Here is an 18,981-nt window from a genome sequence, read left to right on the forward strand (position 1 = left end):
ATCTCTACCTTGATGGCCTGAGGTGTCATGGGCCCATCGGGCTATAAATAATTCACCTTTATGTTGCCAGTCCAGGTCCACCTGAGCCACTTCAATCTTAGCAGCCTGATCCACCTGCTGGTTGTTTTGGTGTTCTTCAGTAGCCCGATTCTTGGGCACATGAGCATCTACATGGCGTACCTTTACAACCAGGTTCTCTACCCGGGCAGCAATATCTTGCCACAATGCCGCAGCCCAGATGGGCTTGCCCCTGCGCTGCCAGTTGTTCTGCTTCCATTGCTGTAACCACCCCCACAGGGCGTTTGCTACCATCCATGAATCAGTATAGAGATAGAGAACTGGCCACTTTTCTCGTTCAGCAATATCTAAAGCCAGCTGAATGGCTTTTACTTCTGCAAACTGACTCGATTCACCTTCTCCCTCAGCAGCTTCTGCAACTCGTCGTGTAGGACTCCATACAGCAGCTTTCCATCTCCGATGCTTTCCCACAATACGACAGGACCCGTCAGTGAACAAGGCATATTTCTTCTCATTTTCTGGTAGCTTGTTGTACAGGGGGGCTTCTTCAGCACGAACCACCTCCTCCTCTGGTGATATCCCAAAGTATTTGCCTTCTGGCCAGTCCATAATCACCTCCAAGATTCCTGGGCGACTGGGGTTTCCTATTCGAGCCCGCTGAGTAATCAGTGCAACCCACTTGCTCCATGTAGCATCAGTTGCATGATGCGTAGAGGGGACCCTTCCTTTGAACATCCAGCCTAGTACCGGCAGTCGGGGTGCCAGGAGGAGCTGCGCTTCAGTACCGACCACTTCCGAAGCAGATCGAACTCCTTCATATGCTGCCAATATCTCCTTTTCAGTTGGAGTATAGCGGGCTTCAGATCCTCTGTATCCCCGACTCCAAAACCCCAGGGGTCGACCTCGAGTTTCCCCAGGTTCTTTCTGCCAGAGGCTCCAGGTGGGACCATTCTCTCCGGCTGCGGTGTAGAGCACATTCTTTACATCTGGTCCTGTTCGGACTGGCCCGAGGGCTACTGCATGAACTATTTCCTGCTTAATTTGTTCAAAGGCTTGTCGTTGCTCAGGGCCCCATTCAAAAGCATTCTTCTTACGGGTTACTTGGTAGAGCGGGTTTACAATCAGACTGTAATTTGGAATATGCATTCTCCAAAACCCCACGACACCTAGGAAAGTTTGTGTTTCTTTTTTGCTAGTTGGTGGAGACATAGCTGTTATTTTGTTGATCACATCCATTGGGATTTGACGGCGTCCATCTTGCCATTTTATTCCTAAAAACTGGATCTCTCGTGCAGGTCCTTTAACTTTATTCTGTTTTATGGCAAAACCAGCCTTCAGAAGGATTTGGACTATTTTCTTCCCTTTCTCGAAAACTTCTTCTGCAGTGTCACCCCACACAATGATGTCATCGATGTACTGCAGGTGTTCAGGAGCTTCCCCCTGCTCCAGCGCAGACTGGATCAGTCCATGGCAAATGGTAGGGCTGTGTTTCCACCCCTGGGGCAGCCGATTCCAAGTATATTGGACTCCCCTCCAAGTGAAAGCAAACTGTGGCCTGCACTGTGCTGCTAGAGGGATGGAGAAAAATGCATTAGCGATATCAATTGTGGCATACCACTTGGCTGCCTTTGATTCCAGTTCATACTGGAGTTCTAGCATGTCCGGCACTGCAGCACTCAGTGGTGGCGTGACTTCGTTCAGGCCACGATAGTCCACTGTTAGTCTCCACTCACCATTAGACTTTCGCACTGGCCATATGGGACTATTAAAAGGTGAATGAGTCTTGCTGATCACTCCTTGGCTCTCCAGTTGACGAATTAGCTTATGGATGGGACTCAGGGAGTCTCGGTTGGTGCGATATTGCCGCCGGTGCACAGTTGTGGTAGCGATCGGCACTTGCTGTTCTTCAACCCTCAGCAACCCCACAACAGAAGGGTCCTCTGAGAGACCAGGCAAGGTAGACAACTGTTTAATGTCCTCTGTCTCCAAAGCAGCTATGCCAAAAGCCCAGCGGAACCCTTTTGGGTCCTTGAAATATCCTCTTCTAAGATAGTCTATGCCAAGGATGCACGGAGCATCTGGGCCAGTCACAATACGGTGCTTTTGCCACTCATTACCGGTTAGACTCACTTCAGCCTCCAATACAGTTAACTGCTGGGATCCCCCCGTCACACCATAAATACAGATGGGCTCTGGCCCTTTATAGCTTGATGGCATTAGAGTACATTGTGCACCGGTGTCTACCAAAGCCTTATACTTCTGTGCGTCTGACGTGCCAGGCCATCGAATCCACACAGTCCAATAAACTCGATTGTCCCTTTCCTCCCCCTGGCTGGAGGCAGGGCCCCTCTAGTCCTGGTCAGAATCTTCATTTCTGTGTTTAAAGGACTGCCTGCTGGAAGTTGGAGCAGCAAACCTTTCAGAGAACTCCTTTTTCCCAATTGTTTTCCTTTGCAATTCACGTACCCTTGCCTCTAGGGTCGCAGTAGATTTTCCATCCCATTTTCTCATGTCCTCTCCATGGTCACGTAGGTAAAACCACAGGGTGGCGCGGTGTGTGTGCCCACCATATTGTCTTCCTTGCATAGATGAACGTTTACCCCTAATAGCTGAGACACTGGTTTGTACAGGTGGGGAGGAAAATAAACTCTCTTTAAGTTGGTGGATCTCTTCAGAAAGTTTCTCCAAGGTATTCTCTTTTAGCTGGTGGACACTGGTTCGTTCAGGTGAAGGGGAAGATAATCTTTCTTCAAGTTGGTGGATCTTTTCAGAAAGTTTCTCCAAAGCATTCTCTTTTAGCTGGTGGACACTGGTTCGTTCAGGTGAAGGGGAAGATAATCTTTCTTCAAGTTGGTGGATCTTTTCAGAAAGTTTCTCCAAAGCATTCTCTTTTAGCTGGTGGACACTGGTTCGTTCAGGTGAAGGGGAAGATAATCTTTCTTCAAGTTGGTGGATCTTTTCAGAAAGTTTCTCTAAAGCATTCTCTTTTAGCTGGTGGACACTGGTTCGTTCAGGTGGAGGGGAAGATAAATTCTCTTTAAGTTGGTGGACCTCTTCAGAGAGTTTCTCCACAGCTGAGACACAGGCCTTTAGGGAAGAGGAGAGATTTCCTTCGTACTGCCGGAGTATTTTAGTCACTTCATTCACTGTGGGATTCTCCTCCGTTTTCCAGGCTAGCATTGCCAATGAGCTGGCATATGATGATGGGGCACTCTGTACAAACTTCCGCCACATGGGTAGTGTACACCGGACTGCATCTGGATCTGCGGATGTTTGTGCGTCGTCTAGGTCCTTATAAATTACTTCCCGTACGGCCAATTCCCTCAGGTACTGAATTCCCTTCTCCATGGTGGTCCATTTGCTTGGTAAACATACAAGTTCTTCCTTGAAGAGATACCTTTCCTTCACAGCTGACAGGAGACGCCTCCAGAGGCTGCGAGATTGTGCTCCATCTCCAATTGCTTTGTCAATGCATGCGTCCCTAGCAAGGGATCCCAGCCGCCTGGCTTCCTTGCCCTCCAATTCCACATAATTGGCTCCCGTGTCCCAGCACCGGAGCAGCCAGGTGACAAGCTGCTCGCCTATACAGCGACCAAAATCTTTTCGCACATCTCGTAGCTCACGCTGGTATAGAGTCCGGGTGATTACTGTTGATTTTTCGACATCCTCATCCTCATCTTCAGTCTTCTGCACCTTTGATGGCCGGTGTAGAGTCCGGGTAGTTACTGTTGATTTTCCGACATCCTCATCCTCATCTTCAGTCTCCTGCACCTTTGATGGCTGGTATGGAGTTCGGGTAGTTACTGTTGATTTTTCGCCATCCTCATCCTCATCTTCAGTCTCCTGCACCTTTGATGGCCCAGCCTCATCTTCACTACGCCCAGACTTAGCAGAAGACTGTCTGCGTTTTAAACGACCTGAGCCTCTATACCATTTTTTCACCTTGTCTACAGGGGCAACTTGCACTGCTACAGCTCGTTTCTCTGACCCAGCCACAGGGTCTGCCACAGGGGTTGGAATACCCTCTGCGGGGTCAACTTGCACTGCTACAGCTCGTTTCTCTGACCCAGACGCAGGGTCTGCCACAGGGGTTGGAATACCCTCTGCGGGGTCAACTTGCACTGCTACAGCTCGTTTCTCTGACCCAGCCACAGGAGTGGGAGCAGCTGCACGAGCTGGGGCAGCTGCAGGAGCTGGAGCGGCTGCAGGGGCTGGAGCTGGAGCGGCTGCAGGGGCTGGAGCTGGAGCGGCTGCAGGGGCCGGAACGGCTGCAGGAGCTGGAGCTGGAGCGGCTGCAGGAGCTGGAGCTGGAGTGGCTGCAGGGGCTGGAGCGGCTGCAGGAGCTGGAGCGGCTGCAGGAGCTGGAGCTGGAGCGGCTGCAGGAGCTGGAGCTGGAGTGGCTGCAGGGGCTGGAGCGGCTGCAGGAGCTGGAGCGGCTGCAGGAGCTGGAGCTGGAGCGGCTGCAGGAGCTGGAGCTGGAGTGGCTGCAGGGGCTGGAGCGGCTGCAGGAGCTGGAGCGGCTGCAGGAGCTGGAGCTGGAGTGGCTGCAGGGGCTGGAGCTGGAGCGGCTGCAGGAGCCGGAACGGCTGCAGGAGCTGGAGCGGCTGCAGGAGCTGGAGCTGGAGTAGCTGCAGGAGCTGGAACTGGAGCGGCTGCAGGAGCTGGAGCGGCTGCAGGAGCTGGAACTGGAACGGCTGCAGGAGCTGGAGCTGGAGTAGCTGCAGGAGCTGGAACTGGAGCGGCTGCAGGAGCTGGAGCTAGGTTGCTAATAGCATCAATTGCAGCTCGATAGGCACAAGCCAGACCCCAGCACGCTACAGTGATTTGTGTCACTTTGGAACTGCCAGAGTCATGACACCTTTTTTTCAAGCATTCTGCCAGCTTTTTAGGATTTTGCAGTTGTTCAGGGGTGAATGTCCAAAACACTGGAGGTGACCACTGCTCTAGAAACCTGCCCATATCCTCCCACACTCCCTGCCACTCGCAACTATCCCGCCTCAAGACAGATCTCCGGATGAGATTCCTAAGTAGTTGTTTAACCCTCCACAAAATCTGAAGCGCATTCAGGAGACATAACAACAAGAGCAGGCTGGTCTGAGTATCCCAAGGATATTCAACATCTCGGAGAACCACCGTAACTAACTCGGGGGATAAGAGGGTGGTGGTGAAGGAGAAAGGGAGAGTGAACAGGTAGGGAAACATGTCTTCCCCTGTCCCCTTCACAGATTGGCTCCCTAACGAAAACAGGCAATAGGTGTAATTGCTAATAGCTTCCGAGATATGGGTTCCAAAGTATAGAGTCGATGTCAGTGCTGAGTACAAATACCAGGTTAAAGTCATGACCAGATATTTCATCATTTCATAAGCCATTGCTACACCGCACAGTACCATAACAATCTTAAACCAGGGCCCGGAAAGGATAAACAGTGCAACAGGGAGCACATACAGAAAGTAACGCACCATAAAACTCAATTTGGAATACAGGTACAGCAGACTGGAGATTAAGGCAATCAACATCGTGACTAGCAACTATTAAGCAGGTCCAATACTTATACCAATTTTAGTTTAACACACTCTGGTCAGATTTGTCGATATCTCAACCCTTCGGGCCCCACGTTGGGCGCCAAAAAGACTGTTGTGGTTTAACCCGGCTGGCAGCTAAACACCACACAGCCGTTCGCTCACCCTCCCCCCTCCCTCTCTGGGATGGGGGAGAGAAACGGGAAAGTGAAGCCTGTGAGTTGAGATAAAGACAGTTTATTAAGACAGGAAAATAATAATAACAATAATAATAATAATAGTGATAATGGTAATAGTATTAACAATAATAATGTGTAAGAAACAAGTGATGCACAATGCAATTGCTCACCACCCACTGACCGATGCCCAGCCTATCCCCGAGCAGCCGGCCCCCCCACCCCGGCCAGCCACCCCTATATATTGTTTAGCATGACGTCAGATGGTATGGAATACCCCTTTGGCCAGTTTGGGTCAGCTGTCCTGGGTCTGTCCCCTCCCAGCTCCTGCTGCACCCCCAGCCTGCTCGCTGGCAGGACAGAGCAAGAAGCCGAAAAGTCCTTGGCCTGGTGTAAACACTGCTCTGCAACAATTAAAACATCAGCATGTTATCAGCGCTCTTCTCATCCTAATCCAAAACATAGCACCCTACCAGCTACTATGAGCTACTTAACTCTGTCCTAACTGGAACCAGGACAACCATGTGCTTAAATGATAGCTAGAATGACTGTGAAGCTGTTCAGGCTTTGTGAGCTCTGAAAAACCATAAAATGCCTGAGGAGATTAGCAAAACATCAGGCCCTTGATGGTGCATCCTTATGGTCAGTGTACCGTGGTTAGGAGAGCATCACTTGGGTCACATCACATTGTGAATGACCCACTCCTTAGACAGGGTTCATCTGGTCACTGTAAGATGGTGTCTAGAGCAATTCAGTGAACAGCAATATTTTTTAGGTGAGAAATTCAAGTTAAACCCCTTGACCTTGGTGTGCTTCTTCGCCTTTGGGGATATGAATTTCATTTCCCCTTTGTCTGTGACAGCATGCTGGAGAATAACAAGGCAAGGCTATGGATTCATCTCAGGTGAGATTCATTTACCAGGTCTCAAGTTGCTCTAAAAACAATTCAACTTCTATATAACAGAAAGTCAGTAAGCATTAGATTTTCTCTTAGTTTTCTGCCAAAGTCTGTAAGTACACGAACATTTCAATATCAGGACTTTTCTTTCTCTGACGGTGACATTATCCAAAAAGAACTGTGATAGAAGGGAGGAATACAAAGTCAAGCCTGAGTAACTTTCATTAATAATAACTTGCTTATTTATAATTTGCTAAAAAACCTCCCAAGTTTCAGCTGCTAGTTCAATGGATTAACAGCATAAGGACACTGACCTGTCATCTCTTTGCAGGAGGAATTTGCTGAGTGGAGAAATGAGGAGCAATGAGTTCATTATGCATCCTGAGCAGGGGAGGATCAATCCTCCTTCAGAGAAGGAAGACAGAGAGCAACGGATGCAGCAGAATTCATGGAAAAGCTTTTTGGGGAGAGGGAAGAAGGTTATGTTAGGCTCTGCGTTAGGTTTGGAAACAGGTCTAGGTGTAAAAAACAGCTTGTACCATTTTAAAGAAAAAACATCACTCTAAAGATTTTCTTCAGCTTGTCAGAAATGTTAGGCAGAAAAGAGGTCACAAATGAACAAGCAATGGATTTAAATCATATCAGATTTGGGGAAAGCAAAGGTCTCTTCAAGAGCTCTCCAAGAAAGAAGATACTTTGCTCAGTAAGAAATTTACTTCCATCCCTGGTTTCACCAACTAATGAGAGAAAGTTTATTTCTACCATCTTCTTGCTGCAGCTTAAATCAGAAACAGATTGTGGCAAGGTGTTCCTGTGGGGAACCAACACACCTCTTGTGGACCAGCACACTCCTATTCTCAGGACCACAAGCTAACATTGAGCAAATAGATTGCACTCGTCCTGGCATTACTGCTGCAGGGCTCAAGGAAGTCAGTCTGTCAGACTTCCATGTGTCCTTCTTTGAATATTAATAACCCTACAAAAATTTAAGCCAGAGAAAGAGTTTGACCAAATCTCTGCAACTCTAACCCAGTTAGGTTGAGGTCAATGGTTGCTACTCCTATTGGCAGGATCAGGCTCCCAAAGTTAGAGCCAGCTGATGGATCAGTTCTTCAATTGGAAAATGCAGTTGTGTTAAATTTTGGAAGTACAGCTTGATTACATTTTTCAAAGCAGGAAAGTCCAGCTGGCTTATTCTGACAGTGTCAAAATGCTCTTTGTATTTATGGACCAATTTTATTCAATAAATGAGAGATTGTGCACTGTAGGCAACATTTTTTTCTAATACATGACATTATCACAGTGAAAAGATTTTGTTGTTTTGAAACAAAATATCCGGACTTTTATTGAATGTGAAGTTTCACTATGTTGGCTCTAAGTTTTTGCTTAGAATTGAGAATAATGACAGGAAAGTTACAATTTCCTAGTGAAAAACAACACAAATGCTTTCTTCAGTCCAGGTCTAACACTGACAATGGTTGGAGAAAAAATGGAGAGAAAATGGAAAAGACTTGGAAAAACTAGGCAATATTCTCAAAGCAACAATATTTATGACATGTTTCTATTATTATGATAGCTCATTCTGCTCTTTCAGATGTTAGGCTGATAATTTACTGGAAACTTGCTGCCTAGTAATGAATAAATTTGCTTATCTAGTATGTACAGATGTTTCCATCCCCTTTGCCTATTTGAGGGTTTATACCAGGATACTCTCTTATCTGAGCAATAACCACACAAATCAAACCTCAGTGTGAATTCCCTCATGGAACTGAATGTTGGTGCTCTGCCTATCAGGCTCTCTGTGTAAAGAGTTTGGTTTTGTTCTGCCCTGGCTTTGGCATTCAAAAGTTATACAGCCAAGAGCAGCCTAGTTAGCCTAAGCATTATTGTCAGTGGAGATAAACAGGCTCAAAGGGTCTACCAGAAGTAGACATTTAATGCTCACTTCCATTTCATCAGGAAGATTAAAGTAAGTAAATGGCAATCTACAACTTAAATTTAAAAAAATAAAATAAGAACCAACGAAATGTTCTGTTTTCTTGAGGAAAGTACCAACAGCTTCAGTTTTAAGAAAACACAAATCTCTTTCCAGGATGATATGATACGAAGGCTTGCAAACAGTGCCACTGATTGTCACTCTAAAGGTAGTTTTTACCAAGGTACAAGTATGCAGTGAAGTTTCTGCTCTAAGGAAGGAAACTGTGTGTACTTCCAAAAGACAGGAATTTTGTGCAACAAAAGCTACAATGCCATCACTTCCAGGCTGTTACTACAAAGAGCTGTGGATTTATTATTCAATATGCAAAAACGTTATCTACTGAACTCAGCTTCCCTGAGTCTATGAACCAGATCCCCAAACCACAGTTTCAAAGCTCTAGGTTGAACCCTTGCATCTTTTTCACTGTATAAAGCACTGTTACAGAGCTCGGGCCTTCTGCTGAGTCAGACTTTCCTAAGACAGATTTACATGGGGACAGATTGCTCGCACACAACCACCACGTACAGATTTCTTCTGCTTTCTCTATTGCTGTCACTCACAGCACACCTTCCATGGGCTGAAGGTTGTGAGGCTGCTGGCAATGGTCATGATTGCTGGTGATTTTCTGTAGCACAAGAGGGACCCATAGCACCTCTGTGGGCGACAGCTAAGAGAGGCTGAAAGGCAGCCAACAAGCCTTCTCTCTAACACATCTGCCATGATAACAAATATGATAACGTTACCTCGTTACCCTGCCCTGAGTGCATTTCTTGCAGCTGTATTTCTAGATGCCATTTGGAGCCGGTCCATTCTGTGCTTCTGTAGGATCAGCAGGATGATCCACGTTTCCGAGTGTGTCACATCAAAAAGGAACAAGTGTGTATTTATATTTATCTCACTTTGTATTTATGGATAAAAGCCCTAGACCATTCTTCATGAAGGATAGCTGAAAGTGTACAGGGGAAGCTGGCTGAGGAGATAATGCTGTCCTAATTTTGAAGGTGTGCTCTAGCAGCATCTGGTCCATTGCAGGGCAGGGATGTTCTGGCAGAGCGTGTCCCACTGGTATGTGGTGAAAGACATGCTCTTACAGGGCTCAGGGGAACGAGCAGCAACATCCAAATGGCACATAGGGACTTTCACAAGTATTTGCACTGATGGGACACTGCTGATCAGAAGGTATCTCACAGGAAGACAGGAGTCCATATAACCAAGAGGCTTCCCAGGAAAAATGACTTTTGGGTCATCAGAAGTGCTCACCTGCCCATGCTGCCCTGAGGACTGCCTACCTCTGCTCCGATGATTTCCTTATGCTGCTTAATTACAAAATCTTTCTGGCTTCTTGAGCACTCCCACACTAGGGCTTCATTACCCACATCCTTGATTTGTGCAAATTCCCTGCTCTGAGTGGTGCCATGCAAACACACACCGAACGTTCGCAATTGCACCCAAGCTCCCTCCATACCTGAGCCAACACATACCCTATAAAGCAGGCAGACATAAATACAGCACACACAATGTCTAGCTCTAAGGGGGAAGTTGTGAAATTGATGTAGTATGAAGGGAAAGGAGAGGAGTTGATTTTATGGGTACATTAGCAGGGAGAAACACCAAAGGAGGAACCCTTCACAGCAGTGACATTTGGAGCCTAAATCAAGATGACATGCGCAAAGAGACAGCAGAGAGAGCTTGCTGTTCTCGTGATTGCTGCTGCTGCTATTAGGACTCCTGCCATTCAGCAAAGCAACTGCTGCTGTCTTTGGGGGCACCAGCTCAGGATCTGCTCCAGTGGCTGTAATTTAATAGTAAAAGGCATCAGAGGTTGAAACCAGGAACTTGGCAGGCATGCCTGGGAGAAGAGGGCTTTTTGTGTGTGAAGCACTAAACCTTCAAATTCCTGCTGCAGTTCTGCTTTTCTCAGTCTTTTTTCTTTTTCTTTTTCTTTTTCTTTTTTTTTTTTTTTAATTCTTCCAGGAAACATACGGCCCCAGGGTGTCAAAACCAAGCAGCATGGCTAACCATCCAGTGATAAAATCACAGAGGTTTATGCTGAGCAGCAAAGCCAGCTTGAGAAAAGCGGGGAGCGGAGGGGAGCAGAGCCCCCCAGGTCGGGAGGAGCAGAGCCCAGGGGGTTGCAAGCAGTATGGGAAGGGGCTGGATGCTCTACAGGTCCCCGGACAGCAATCTCCTCTTCATAACCCTGTTCACATCTGATCTGTAGTAGGGATATTTTCGGTTTAGCTATTTTTATAGGTTTGCTGCCCGTGGTAGGTTTAAGCACCAAGAGGGATGCAGGTTGTGACCGTGGATCATGGTGATGAGTTTGCACAGGGGGCCAAATTCTCCATTCCAGTAAGCAACCACGTGAATAAATAGCAATGATGATGGTAACTTTTGCTGTGATGTCATTAAGCCCTTGCAATAAAAAGGGACAATGAGAGAGGTTTGAGTATCTGTCTACATCTCTGCCATACATCCTCTTACTGTTTTTATCATTCACCTTGCACAGTTCTGTTTAAAAAATCTCTTTTTTTGCAAGCTTACATTTTCTGAAAATAAAAAAATCTCCTCTAAAAAAAAAAAAAAAGAAAGAAAGAAAAGAAGAAAAGAAAACAGCAAAACAGGAAAATTAGCTCTCTGACTGATGCTGTGATTTATAGAAGCAGCACAAATTCAGCTCCCTTCTTCCCAATACTGCCTGTGAAATCCACAAAGAGGAGGCATCGTCCTGCAGACAGTTGCTATTCAGTTTATGCAAGCTTTAAAAGAAAAACAAAGTGCCTTCTGGAGGGGCATTACAATGCGATGGTGCCTTCGGCTGATGCGGCACCACACTCTGCTGAGCTTTAGGGAAAAGAAAAGAAAACATGAGTGACTTTGAGCACCACTGCAACTGTAACTGATATTCTATTTGAATTAAACATTTCATTTACCCTGTCACTGTGACTGTGACCTTTTCAACTGCAGTTTAGCTCTAAATTACTGATGTTCTTCACGTTACACACACGACGTGCGGCAGACTTGTTCTGTCAAAGAATGGAAATAGCTCTGCAGGTATTTTGTCTCCCTGTTTTGCAGAGATATAACAGTGAATGCAATAAAAAGTAATGGTGTGGAAACAGCATGCTGCTGCTTTCCAAGGGTCACGTCTGTATGGCTGCTGAGGAGCCCTGGTGTTTCCACCGTTTGCTGAATTAAAAAACACCGGTGGGCAGCAGCAGCCACTGCGCAGGCTGAAGATGAGTCTGCATGACCTCTGCAGTGCCTCGGAAAGCTCAGCTCATCCTCCTCGGGGAGAACTCAGTGCCAGAATAAAGGTGCCATGGGTTGTGCAGGCTGTGGGCTAGATACCCTTAAGCTTTCTTCATCATTCAAGGACTGTTACTTACAGGTGGCTCGAAATCCCATCATGGGGAAAACAGATGTTATGAATGTGTTGATTTTAGGCTAAAAATAAATTCTGAGTTTAGAAATGTTTTTATTCAGCGGGGGAGGCTCTGTGCATCCAGAGGTGCCAGCTCCATGTGGAAGATGGAGCCCAGTGGCTGGTCCATCTCCTGGCACAGCCCCAGCAGAGGGGTACATCGCCAGAGCTTGGAGGGAGCTTCAGGGTGTCTGCCCACACTTTGCTTGGCTTATGCCAATGGTTTTATTTCTCTCCTCTCAGAGAACTGAGGCTCCTTCCTCCTTAAATAAATAAATAAATAAATAAGCACATTTTTTAAAGTGTCTCTGCATAGTGAGTCCCAGGGGTTATTAGATTGGTTAGAACAGTGATAAAGCTCATTTTCATATTACACCTTTCTTATTTTCCAGATTATCTCCTTTCCAAAGCACTTTAATGAGAGAAGCAAGGCACCTCTGGATGCTGAACGTCCCTGCTGGGCAGGGGAAGGTGGCACCAGGTGCCTCACCAGGACACACGAGCCCGGAGCAGAGGGGAGAAGAGAGCCAGCAGATGGAGAAAAGGGCACAGAAGCTGCCACCGGATGGTTTCTCCAGGATGCCACAGCCTGTGGGCATGAGGGAGGCACATCTCTGATCACCCCCAGCAAAATGCAGCAAAAAGCAGCAAAAAGCAGCAAAAAGCAGCCTGCAGAAAGCCAGAGCTGGGCACACCTCTGTGGCTTGGGGATGGGCTCTACACCAAAGCCATGCACAGCCCTTTCCCTGCCCTTTCCCCTCAAACCTTGGCATCTCTTTCCTACTACTGCAACTGCTTTGTCCTTTGTATTGGCAAATATCACCTCTGTGGCCGCACAGTGGAAGCTGGTGGGGAAGCTGAGCTGTCTGAAAAACCTTCCCCCCCGTTATTTTTTCCCTTGTTACTTTAAAACTGGCCTGGTTCACTGAAGGTCTGCATCAATGTTTGTGTCATCGCAGGGGAGAAGATGATGTGGCGGCAGAAATGGCCGAGTAGGGGTGAGAAGGGATCATACAAGCTCTTTCAGTGCCTCTGCTGGCTTTAAGTGTTTGCTGAACTATAACGTGATATTAACTCCCAGAGATACACCAGGGATCGATCTGCTGGCCAGGAACAAATGACCTGAGAGTGTGCACAGCCCAGTGCAAGGTGAGCATGGAGTTATGTAATCGGCAATAGAAAGATACTTTACGGTGCCTTGCAACCTTGTGAAATCCCAGCCGGATTTTCCCCAAGAGAAAAAAAATTGTTTTTAACAGGAGGCCGTTCGCTTTTTTCCAGGTCTGCTGCAGTTTCTGCAAAATGAACCAAGCGGAGAACACTAGCCGAAGAAACACAGTCAGGAACCAGAAATCATTGGGGTTGTTACATTTGATATGACATCCCCAGCCAGTTCAGCCTCAGTGCAGATGGTATCATCCCAAGGATGTTTACAGAGCATCAGCAGACTTGACTGTAACAGTCATGAGACTCGATACTTGCAGGGATAAGCTGGAGAGATGAGAAACTGACGGGGTGGGAGGGCCAGTTCACCGAGACCCCGCAGAGGAACATGAGCCAGACACTGGAGCTGCCAAGAAGAGGATGAGGAGGCTGAAGGCAGCCTTTCACTGCAGCAGTGATGCAGAAAACCAGAGGTCCCTGAACAGATGTAAAAGTCCGGCCATCAAATAGCCACGGTAAAAATGACCACGATGGTATATATTGGCCATATAGCATCGTACACTGGAAACCAGGGGAAAGAAAACTGAGGAAAGCCAGGACCAGGGAACTCACACAGTCACATAGTGGGTTGGTGATGTAGGATCCAGCCAGCCCAACATGGGCCCCAGCTCGTTCTTTGAGAGCCTAGCCTTTCTGAATTCCTAATGGCCTCGTCCTCTGAAGCAAGCACCCAAATTCCTCACCACATGCACAGGGAAGAGCACTCCACAGGTTTCAAAGGGAGACCCAATCTGTCTCAGACATGTACCTAAACCCCTTACTGACTTGGCCATTTACCCGTAACTGACACGAACTCCCAGATATGTCGGCTCTGGGAGGGCCACGAGGGCTTGTGCCAAGAGCGACAGCGATCCGGGGCTGGAGGGCAGCGTCCCATCCCACAGGGGTGGTGACTGACGGGGTTGGCAAGCCACATCAACAGAAGGTTTTCAGCAGCCACCTTTCTCACATTTGTTTGTGTCAGCATTGCACGCAGAGGATGCCCACACACAGTTAATTCACCTGTATGCTCTGACTGGAAAAGCTATATACGTTGCAGGTGAGTAATGGTTGGTATTAAAGCATGGAGGGAGAGGTGAGAGCCAGGCTTACCTCCCACGTACACATCTTCTGATAGCTGATATGTGACTTTGGCTGCTCCCAGAAGAAACCAAGAGATATTGCATACAAAACCTATCCAGAGGCATATTTCTCCTTAGGAAAAAGATACGTATATATACATACATATATACATATATCCCATTTCTCCTTTCCATTGGTTGTTTTTGTTTGTTTTTATTTGTTTGTTTATTCATTTTTTGTGTGGTGGTGGTGGTGGTAGTGGTTTTTTTTTTTAATCAGGCTTTACATCAAAATAACGCTTTCTGCCTAAAGCTTTGCACAAACTCCTGAATACCATACAGGCATGTAGATTTGATGTGTATTTAGTCTTTGTGCCTTCCCATCCATTTCCTCTCTGCATTTGCAGGACCATTTTTCTGTTAGGGAAGACAGGAATAGTTAACCATGTCCTCAGCCCTCCTGTGCTTTGTGAGACTCGCCGTCCTTCTTGTCCCTTTACAGCTTATTCCTCTGCACCAGGAATCACAGGCAAGAACACTCTGTACCCTGTTTGTAGCTCTCTCCGATCTCCTGCTGTTTTCCAATATCGTGGGTGTTGTTTTGCTTCCCAGGAAAGAAAAAAAAAAAAAAAAAAAAAAAGGGTTTTCTTCCTTTATCACCATTATTGTAAAAACTGCCAAGAAGTCCTTTGCGGACTGTAAAAGCTACAGCTTGTAGATGTCGAGTCTGGACTTGCCATGGATAGCTATGAAGCACTTGTGAGTTTGTTTCAGAGTCCAGTTATTAGGCAAGCACACTGTTTATTTTGTGCATATTTGTTAGGCTTTGCCAGTAGATAATTGCTGCTGATTAGGGCTCTGTTATCTTGTCTAAGGAAAGACTGAACAGGCCACTTGCCACAGATACACTCGTTGCCATTAAAAACTCAGCACAGGTTTCAGTTATTTATCACTGTTTTGCCATACTTAGAGGAAATGAGATAGCTTTTGACAAATGGGGGCCATCCTAGCGCTAAAAGATAACCCAGTATTTCCTCAGCTATATGTTAGTTAGCCCTATTGCACATGCCAATTACGCCCTGAAGTTTTAGACTTTGTCATCACAGACATTTGCAGACCTGCAGGGGACCAAGAGCCCTGCTCCGAAGAACCTCCCAGCCCAAGAGCTTGTAGGCAGCAACAAAGCAGAGAGCTGCTGGTGGACAGGAGAGGGTTACCGGGTCACCCTCCTGATGTGAGGTGAGATTGCAGGTGGTGAAGGGTCCTGGAAGCTCGGCATTTGGGCTGACGGTGCAAGAGGATGCACACATGAAAGGCTGTGTGATGCTCTGGGCAGGGGCTGCTCAGGACCGCTGGCTCTCGGAGCAGGCTGCAGGCCCGTGCTGGCGCTGCTGGCCCCAAGGGGACATGTCCTGGTGGAGAGAGGGCACAGGACAGCGTGACACCTGGAAGTGGTGCTGGGCTGGTCCCCGCTGCAGCAGCACGCACCTCTCCAAGTGACCAAGTGACGCGCTTGGTGGATGAGGGAAAGGCTGTGGACGTGGTCTACCTTGACCTCAGTAAGGCTTTTGACACCGTTCCCCACAACATTCTCCTCAAGAAACTGGCTGCTCGGGGCTTGGACTGGCGTACGCTTCGCTGGGTTAGAAACTGGCTGGATGGCCGGGCCCAGAGAGTTGTGGTGAATGGAGTCAAATCTGGTTGGAGGCCGGTCACTAGTGGAGTCCCCCAGGGCTCGGTACTGGGGCCGGTCCTCTTTAATATCTTTATCGATGATCTGGATGAGGGCGTCCAGTGCACCCTCAGTAAGTTTGCAGATGACACCAAGCTAAGTGCGTGTGTCGATCTGCTCGAGGGCAGGAAGGCTCTGCAGGAGGATCTGCATAGGCTGGAGCGATGGGCTGAGGTCAACTGCATGAAGTTCAACAAGGCCAAGTGCCGGGTCCTGCACCTGGGCTGCAACAACCCCAAGCAGAGCTACAGGCTGGGAGATGAGTGGCTGGAAAGCTGCCTGGCCGAGAAGGACCTGGGAGTATTGGTGGATAGTCGGCTGAATATGAGCCAGCAGTGTGCCCAGGTGGCCAAGAAGGCCAACGGCATCCTGGCCTGTATAAGAAGCAGTGTGGCCAGCAGGTCGAGGGAAGTGATTGTGCCCCTGTACTCGGCTCTGGTGAGGCCGCACCTCGAGTACTGTGTTCAGTTTTGGGCCCCTCGCTACAGGAAGGACATGGACGTGCTCGAGCGAGTCCAGAGAAGGGCGACCAAGCTTGTGAGGGGTCTGGAGAACAAGTCTTACGAGGAGCGGCTGAGGGAGCTGGGCTTGTTCAGCCTGGAGAAGAGGAGGCTCAGGGGCGACCTCATCGCTCTCTACAGTTACCTGAAAGGAGGCTGTAGAGAGGTGGGGGTTGGTCTATTCTCCCACGTGCCTGGTGACAGGACGAGGGGGAATGGGCTAAAGTTGCGACAGGGGAGTTTTAGGTTGGATGTTAGGAAGTACTTCTTTACCGAAAGGGTTATTAAGCATTGGAACGGGCTGCCCAGGGAGGTGGTGGAGTCACCATCCCTGGAGGTCTTTAAAAGACGTTTAGATGTAGAGCTTAGGGATATGGTTTAGTGGAGTACTTAGTGTTAGGTCGGAGGTTGGACTCGATGATCTTGAGGTCTCTTCCAACCTAGAAAAATCTGTGAATCTGTGAATCTCGGGAGCACAACCAGCTGGCAAAATGCACAGCCTCCCCCTGAGCCCAAAAGCGTCTTGGCAGCTGGGTGAAGCGTTTTAACTCGGTGAGGTTTGGCACCAGAGGCATGGCCATAGTTAAGTGTCCTGGTTCCAGTTAGGACAGAGTTAATTTTCCCTCATAGTAGCTGGTAGGGTGCTATGTTTTGGATTAGGATGAGAAGAGCGCTGATAACATGCTGATGTTTTAATTGTTGCAGAGCAGTGTTTACACCAGGCCAAGGACTTTTCGGCTTCTCGCTCTGTCCTGCCAGCGAGCAGGCTGGGGGTGCAGCAGGAGCCGGGAGGGGACAGACCCAGGACAGCTGACCCAAACTGGCCAAAGGGGTATTCCATACCATCTGACGTCATGCTAAACAATATATAGGGGTGGCTGGCCGGGGTGGGGGGGGCCGCTGCTCGGGGATAGGCTGGGCATCGGTCAGCGGGTGGTGAGCAATTGCATTGTGCATCACTTGTTTCATACACATTATTATTGTTAATACTATTATCATTATCACTATTATTATTATTATTGTTATTATTATATTCCTTATATTCCTTATATTATTATATTCCTGTCTTAATAAACTGTCTTTATCTCAACTCACCGGCTTCACTTTCCCGTTTCTCTCCCCCATCCCAGAGAGGGAGGGGGGAGGGTGAGCGAACGGCTGTGTGGTGTTTAGCTGCCAGCCGGGTTAAACCACAACATTAAGGAAAGGTCGGACGTGGTGCTTAGGGACACGGTTTAGTGGGTGGTAGTGGTGGTAGGGGGGTGGTCGGACCAGACGGTCTCGGAGGTCTCTTCCACCCTTAACGATGCTCTGACAAATCGCAAATCACAGCCGCTCACTGAAGCTCTCATTTCCGAAGCGGGGAGGGGACAAAGCGGCGATTAGCGGCCCCGCACGGCACCTTCAGCCCCTGCCCACCGTGCCGCCGGCCCTCCGGCACATCTCCCGGTGCCGGTGCCCGTCCCGGCGGCACCAGGTGGCAGCAGCGGCCCGCGGCTGGACGGCGGCGGGCTCGCCTTGGCGCCGCGCGGCTCGCACGCCTGGCGCTCGGCCTTTGAAGGTGTTCTCCACCTCGTTTTCCAGCCATTTTGTGAAAAAGAGGGAAGAAAAAAATACGTATTTTTATTTATTTATGTATTTATTTTTAACTCGCCCTCTGTGTTTAAGTGTTTTGTTCACTGTGGACAGACAAAGAAGCATCGTGTCCAGGCTCAGTTAGAGTCACTTAGAGCAACGTATTTGGCTATCAAATTAAAATCCCACTTGGGAAAGCTGTTCAGCCTCAAAACACAGCTATCGGGGGTATTTGCTGCTTGTCAGATACTATATGCAAGGTAAATGTGACTAAAATTCAAGGATGTGTTTCCAATACGGAAGCAGCGGAACCATCGCCGCCCGAGCCCGGTGCCATCCTTCTGCCTGCTGGGCACGTGCCTCTGATTTAATCTTCTGATTTCAATTAGGCTTTTCTGATATTTCCGAGTAAATTGCTGTACCTGAGAAGAGCCACATCCACAGACTTCAGTCCATGTTTTCGTACCTCTCTGCTTTCATACAATATTGCATTTCATCGAAGAATATTTTTCTAATTGGAAAGGCATGTAAAAATGTATTGTATCATGCAGCTATTTCCAGTACAAACAACGGAACTGTCTTGTAAAGTCTGAATAAATCTTTAGATCAAGTTCACCTCCTGAATGACCCATAGATCAGTGCTGAGCTCTGCCGTGGTATTCAATTATTTATTCATGATGTTTTCCCCACTCTCATGACAAAAGAAAGATTTAAAGAGCCATTATGGTGTTTATGGAAGTGTTAACCAATTAAAAGCTCAAGGTTGCATGCTATTTCTTCTGAGCAACAAAATAAAAAAAAAAAATCAGGAGAATGATTGATACAGTTAATATATTTATTGGCATTAGTACATTCTCTTTTATTGCTGGGATCAG

The 18,981-nt window shown here is 47.8% G+C and overlaps 1 long non-coding RNA gene across 1 annotated transcript in view; it reads right to left on the reverse strand.

Moving 5' to 3' along the window:
• Window positions 1-5,874, reverse strand: part of LOC310894109 — a 397,944-nt gene extending 392,070 nt beyond the window's left edge. The window contains exon 1 of the long non-coding RNA XR_014579565.1: window positions 5,652-5,874. This is a non-coding gene — a long non-coding RNA (uncharacterized lncRNA). The remainder of the gene's footprint in view (window positions 1-5,651) is intronic.
• Window positions 5,875-18,981: the final 13,107 nt, after the last annotated feature.

The sequence above is a fragment of the Anser anser genome (genome assembly GCF_964211835.1).
Source record: "Anser anser genome assembly, chromosome: 2".
In the NCBI taxonomy this organism is placed as follows: Eukaryota; Metazoa; Chordata; class Aves; order Anseriformes; family Anatidae; genus Anser; species Anser anser.